The sequence below is a fragment of the Hordeum vulgare genome, chromosome 7H, assembly GCF_904849725.1.
Source record: "Hordeum vulgare subsp. vulgare chromosome 7H, MorexV3_pseudomolecules_assembly, whole genome shotgun sequence".
In the NCBI taxonomy this organism is placed as follows: domain Eukaryota; kingdom Viridiplantae; phylum Streptophyta; class Magnoliopsida; order Poales; family Poaceae; genus Hordeum; species Hordeum vulgare.
Genome location: NC_058524.1, coordinates 72,587,130 through 72,593,722, shown reverse-complemented (window position 1 = coordinate 72,593,722; position 6,593 = coordinate 72,587,130).

Here is a 6,593-nt window from a genome sequence, read left to right as displayed (position 1 = left end):
GCGACAGGCCCCAATATTTGTAAATTTCCTCGGGCATAATAGTGTACTTTCCTACATGGATATCGAACAAAGAAGGAGAAGTCAAAGTAATGATCTCACAGGTACCCTGACTAAATACTAAGTTGTAAAGTAGCCTCTTATCATTGTCTTTCTTAATAAAATCATGTGCTACCATCCTATCGTAATCTAAATATCTTGTAGGCTGGCGCATTTCCTCTTCCTCGTTAAGCCTAATAGGTATTTCAATGTGTTTAGCTAAACAAGATGCATAGATACCTTTGAATATAGTGCCCTTCAAACGGTTTAAGTTCAACCGTTGAGCCACTATAGCGCCCAGACTAAAAGTTCTATCAACAAGTAAAGCATGGCGCGGAATGGTGAGGTCGGGAGCACTAAGGCTTCCACTCTCACCGCGACCAACTAAAAATATCCTTGCAAATAATGAATAATAACGTAGAATGGGAAAATGTATGTTGGCCGCTCTTGCCTTTGACACCCCTCTATCTTCCCCTACAGTGATTACGGGAATAAAACCCTCCATGTCTCTTGGACGTGGTTCCTGATGCCGCCCTCAAAAGGTAATTTGCAAACATTGCAAAAATCATAAAGTGACATTTCCTTAGGCACATCATATAAATGAAATTCTACCATGGGACGATTCTTCCTAGGATAAAAGTGAAAATTTTGCACGAAAATATTAGTAAGTAGGAGATATTGGTCACACTTATCGTTGAGGAAGTCGGTGATGCTTGCATTTCCTGCTAGATAGTAAAAATCTTCATAAATTCTGGCCGGCCTCAATAATGCCTCACTTGGCCATTCACATGGTCGAACTTCCGCGGTGCGAGGAATATTGTATCTAGGCTTCTCATTTTCATTTTCTTTAGAACCCCGGCTTGAAGAGCCTCTTAACAATCTCCTCATCTTTTCTTTTTCTGAAAAAATAAATCTGAAGTTTTTAGTGTCTCCACATAATAATGAATAAACTCAATCCAAACTTATAGCAACTACTCAAACAAGTGCCTAGAAGCTATATGATGCATCAAAACTACTTGGGACCCTACAAATTTGACATTCAAGCTCAAGAACAAGGTCACCACAACAGGAAGATTTTGCAAAATATAAAGTACTAGAACGAAAACTAATTGGATCATTGGAGGAGTCACATACCAATGAACAATCCCCTAAAACAGGTTTGCAAATGAAGTTTTGAGCAAGGAGATAAAAAATAGCAGCAAGATGAGCTAAAACACGGGTTTGAGCAATGATGGGATTATTTCTGGAGGAAGAAGGAGTGGATGGGTACTGGAATAAGTGAAGGGGACCCACGTGGGACCCACAAGCCATGGGGGCGCCCAGGTGGGGTGGCCATGCCCTGTAGGCTTGTGGCCCACTGGTGCAGCCTCCTGATGTGTTCTTAGTACCAGAAATTCTTAAATAATCCAGAAAAATCATACTAAATTTTCAGGGAGTTCTGAGAACTTCTATTTTTCAGCTAATCTTTCTATTGAACGAATAAAACGAGAAATAGAGAAATAATAATTTTTTACTAAATTGAAACTAAGGATCAGGAAATAAAAAAGTTAGGTACATAAGGTTGTGCTTTCTAAATTCATCCATCTCATACCCGTAAAAAAGAATCCATCAATGAGGTTGAGCAAGTCTTATTGACAAACTTTTTTTGAATGTCATGGAACCGCAGAAGTTTCGAATAACACTAGGTTACCTCAATGGGGATATGCATGTCCCCAACAATAAGTATATCATATTTCTTCTTGGCAATAGGAAGAGGGAATTCAAAGTCTCCAATAATGAACGTTGGATTTTTTTCAATGGAGTTGATGCTATGAACTTGAGATTGTTTCTTCAAAAAGTGTACTGTATGCTCATTACCATTGACATGAAAAGTGACATTACCTTTGTTGCAATTAATAACAACCCCTGCAGTATTCAAAAAGGGCCTACCAAGGATGATCAACAAACTGTCGTCCTCGGGAATATCAAGAATAACAAAGTCTGTTAAGATAGTAACGTTTGCAACCACAACATGCACATCCTCACAAATACCGATAGGTAAAGCAGTTGATTTATCAGCCATTTGCACAGAGATTTCAGTAGGTGTCAATTTATTCAAGTCAAGTTTACAATATAAAGAGAACGACGTAACACTAACACTAGCTCCAAGGTCACATAAAGCAGTTTTAACATAATTTCCTTTAATGGAGCATGGTATCGTAGGTACTCCGGGGTCTCCTAATTTCTTTGGTATTCCACCCTTAAAAGTATAATTAGCAAGCATGGTGGAAATCTCAACTTCAGGTATCTTTCTTTTATTAGTAACAATATCTTTCATGTACTTAGCATAGGAAGACATTTTCAAAATATCAGTTAAGCGCATACGTAAGAAAACACGTCTCAGCATTTCAACAAAGTGCACAAAATCCTCATCATCTTTTTTCTTGGATTGTTTAGGAGGAAAGGGCATGGGTTTCTAAACCCATGGTTCTCTTTCTCTACCATGCTTCCTAGCAACAAAATCTCTTTTATCATATCTCTTATTCTTGGGTTATGGGTTATCAAGATCAACATCGGGTTCAATCTCCACATCTGAAAAGACCTCGATGACGCCTAGAGGGGGGGGGGGTGAATAGGCTATTTAAAAACTTCTTCGGATTTGGCTTAGAACTAATGTGGAAATAAACTAAGAGGGTACTTGTCAAGCACAAATCCTAAATGTACTAGGCACTGCAACGTGTATCAACAACACGATCTACCAAGATGGACACAATACAGTTACTAACAAGCACAAGTAAGTTACACAAACTTACTTGAGCTATATCACACGACAAGTAGGTGAACAACACAAGATACTAGATCACACTATATCACACGATATATCAAGGGCTGCAAGTATAAACGTGTGGATATAGAGGGTATGCTTGAATGATTAATCTTGTACAAGAAATAGCCAACACAATATAATGAGCACAAACAATATGCAATGTATGTATGCTCAAGTAACACAAGTAAACCACAAGTAAGGAGTTAGGGTTAAGGATAACCAAGGTCACTGAGACGAAGATGTATCCCGATGTTCACTTCCTTGGAGGGAAGCTAGTCACCGTTAGAGAGGTGGATGTTACCACGAAGGCACACCAACGCCACGAAGGCTCACCCTATTCTCCCTTTGAGATAACACCACGAAGGCGTTTCTCAACCACTAGTGGTAAGCCTTTGAGGTGGCTTCCAAACCCTCACAAACTTTTCCGGGGGGTAATCACACGAATTGATTCCTCTCCGAAGGACTCCTACCGCCTAGGAGTCTCCAACCTCCAAGAGTAACAAGATCACGGGGAATGCTCAAAACTTGCTCAAATCTCAAATAGCTTGGGTTGAGAGGAGGAGAGGGAGACGATCTATCTTTTGATTAGAACAACTCTCAAAGGGGCTCACAAATGCTCTTGGGATCTAAGATTTGGTGTGAGCAAATGTGTGTGAGGTAGAAGTGTGTTCTTATGAGGATAAGGTTGTGTTGGGCAACCCTCTCACGAAGTGGGAGGGGGGTATTTATAGTGGGGAGAGAAAAACAGCCGTTGAGGACACTTTAAGTCACACAGGGTCTAGACGTCCGACAGTTTCCGAAAGTCCGGGCGTACGCGAGGGGTCGGACGTCCGACAGGGGTCGGTCGTCCGAGGCCTGTAGATATCACTGAAAATACTGTGAATTGAACAGCGACCGGACATCAGGAGAAGGCCAGAAATCCGAGTTATTTGACTCAACTACTTCTGGTGGGAGGTTCCGGATTTCCAAAACGGGACGGACGTCCGGCCCTCGGACGTCCGGAGGGAGCCGGAAATCCGAGTTATAGAGCTCATGTTCTTCTGGTGCAGGGCTCCGGATTTCCGAAGCTGGTCGGTCGTCCGACCCTCGGACGTCCGGAGGGAGCCGGAAGTCCGAGTTATATGGCTCAAGTTTCTCTGATGCATAGTTTCGGAATTCCGAAGCTAGTCGGATATCCGGGCCTCGGACGTCCGGAGGTAGCCGGAAGTCCGAGTTATATGACTTTGATTTCTGTGGTATAGGATTCCGGATTTCCGAAGCAGCCGGTCGTCCGGCCCTCGGACGTCCGGAGGAAGCCGGATGTCCGAGGCACTGGTTCTGTTTTCAGATAATAGCAAAGCAGTGGAGATGTGGTCTGAGCAGAACAGTGAAGATGTAGTTTGAGCAAGTTCATCGCAAAACCTGTGATCCCCTCTTAATAGTGCGGGATCCCTAAGGACTCAAGAATCATAAAAGGGGTACTGATGATCCATACTTGAGTGTATACTTTTATTCGCTGATCATCATTCCGCACCACTAACGTCAAAGGAACTGATACCTTTGAGTTAGCCCTTTCACTTGAGCTTGATGTTGTTGTTCCTTCTTGGCTCAAGTTGAAAGCAAGACGTGATGAAGTCTTCAAGTAGCTCTCCCATACATAATGCGGAAAGCCTAGCTTATGTATTCATCTTCATTTGTCCACCATGTGAACATCCACAAGAATCAAGCATGTAGTGCTCAGGAATGCTTATCTTGATCTTGTCCTTGTTAGCACATGAGGTTGTCCTTATCAACACATGATCACTGATAATAGTTTCAATGATATATTCGTGTTGATCCACTTGAACTTGCACACCACAATCTTGATGACGATCACCACTTGACGTCATCCTTCATGGGTTGTATGAGATCTTCCTTTTGACGCAAGCCCAATGGAAGCACACCTAACCCCCACATAGGAGTCTCACAGAGACCATGGGTTAGTACACAAACACGTAATGGACAATGCTTACCATACCATGGGATCACTTGATCCCTCTCGGTACATATTATACGCTTTGTGTGTTGATCATCTTGGTTTACTCTTTGTCTGAGATCTTGATCAACCTAGTGTCTCTATGACCATTCTTTGGATAATACCTTGAATAACATCTTGGTCATCATATAAACTCCTTGAACCCAACAGATGGACTTCAAGAAGTGCTTATGGACAAATCCTTGAATAACATCTTGGTCATCATATAAACTCCTTGAACCCAACAGATGGACTTCAAGAAGTGCCTATGGACAAATCCTATAAATATAACTTAAGGCAACCATTAGTCCATAGGAATTGTCATCAATTACCAAAACCACATATGGAGATATATGCTCTAACAACATCATTGTCATTACTAGGTTGAGCATCGACATGAACATCATCATTAATATTATCACTAGGTTCATGTTCATTACCAGATTGTGTCTCAGCATCAGAAATAGAGATGTCATTTGGGTTTTCATGTGACTCTATATCAGGTTCACTAGCAGCATGCAAAGTCCTATCATCATTCTTTTTCTTCTTATTAGAAGGACCCGATGTCGTGGTTTTCTCACGGTAGATGTCCTAATGAAAGGACTTAGTGATGGAGCCATCGCACCTTGGTGGCGACTCAAAGGGGTTAAGCGGAAGCGGGACTCAGATTTACCTAGGTTCGGCCCCTCGTGAGGAGGTAAAAGCCTACGTCCTGCTTTGTGTTGTATTGATGATGTCTTGATTACAAGGAGGGCGTAACTCGCCTGACCTAGCTCTTGATGATTTCTAACCCGCCTCTCCTCTCCAGGGACTCGTCTTTATATACAGGTCGAGACCCTAGGGTTTACAAGAGTCCATACCTTAATACAAACCATGATTCTTTCTATCTCTAAGTCGTCGTGCTTTCCAAGACTGGAGAACTCCCCGATAACTTATCCTCCATCCAGATCTTGAACCGCCGTCCAGCTCCTGGGCCTTCTGGGCCAAAGCTTGAACTGCCAAAGGATGAATCGCCCACTTGGTGACCCGGCCCAACTAGGGCGGGTCACACCGCAGATAATATCCCCAACATTAGGCCCCAGATTGACTTGAACGTGTTCATGCCAATAAACCTTTACCTAGTTTAGGAGCGACTCAGTCCACTCCTTTCATGCATCACACACTTAAGCCGCCATCCTCCATGGAAATATCCAAGTCACCGAATCGTTTCTTGATGACATCATCTTATCCCTTTATCCTCAGGAAATGATGACGCAATCTCCAGCGGATCTCGTGGCGCAAATATCCCAAAAATCTTGGCGCCATAAGTGCGAATCTTTAGCCTGCCCTTTCGGTTCCCGCGCGAGGTGCCTCGATCTCCGCACCCGTCCTATTAAATAGGCCTGGGAACATGAGCGAAGGGAATCTTCACCTACTCGCCCCATCAGCTTCTTCTTCCTCGCGACCACACAAATAAATCCAACACCACCATAAGAACTCCATCGCTGCCCGAAGGACTTCTGCAGCCACTCAAGGGACTCTGGCGCCGCCTACGAAGTTCTATCGCTGCTCGAGGGACTCCATCGCCACCCACTGCATCCGACGCATATTCAACCTAGCGAGAACGCCGTCCTTGCCGTGGACCCGCACAGCCGCTTCCGGACACCATTAGCAGGTCAGTTATTCATCAGTTGCAATCAGATCCTGATCCTTCGACATTTACCACCTGCCATGTTCTTAGAACGCTTCGAGCTTCCCTTTGCATGTTGATAGGTTAAT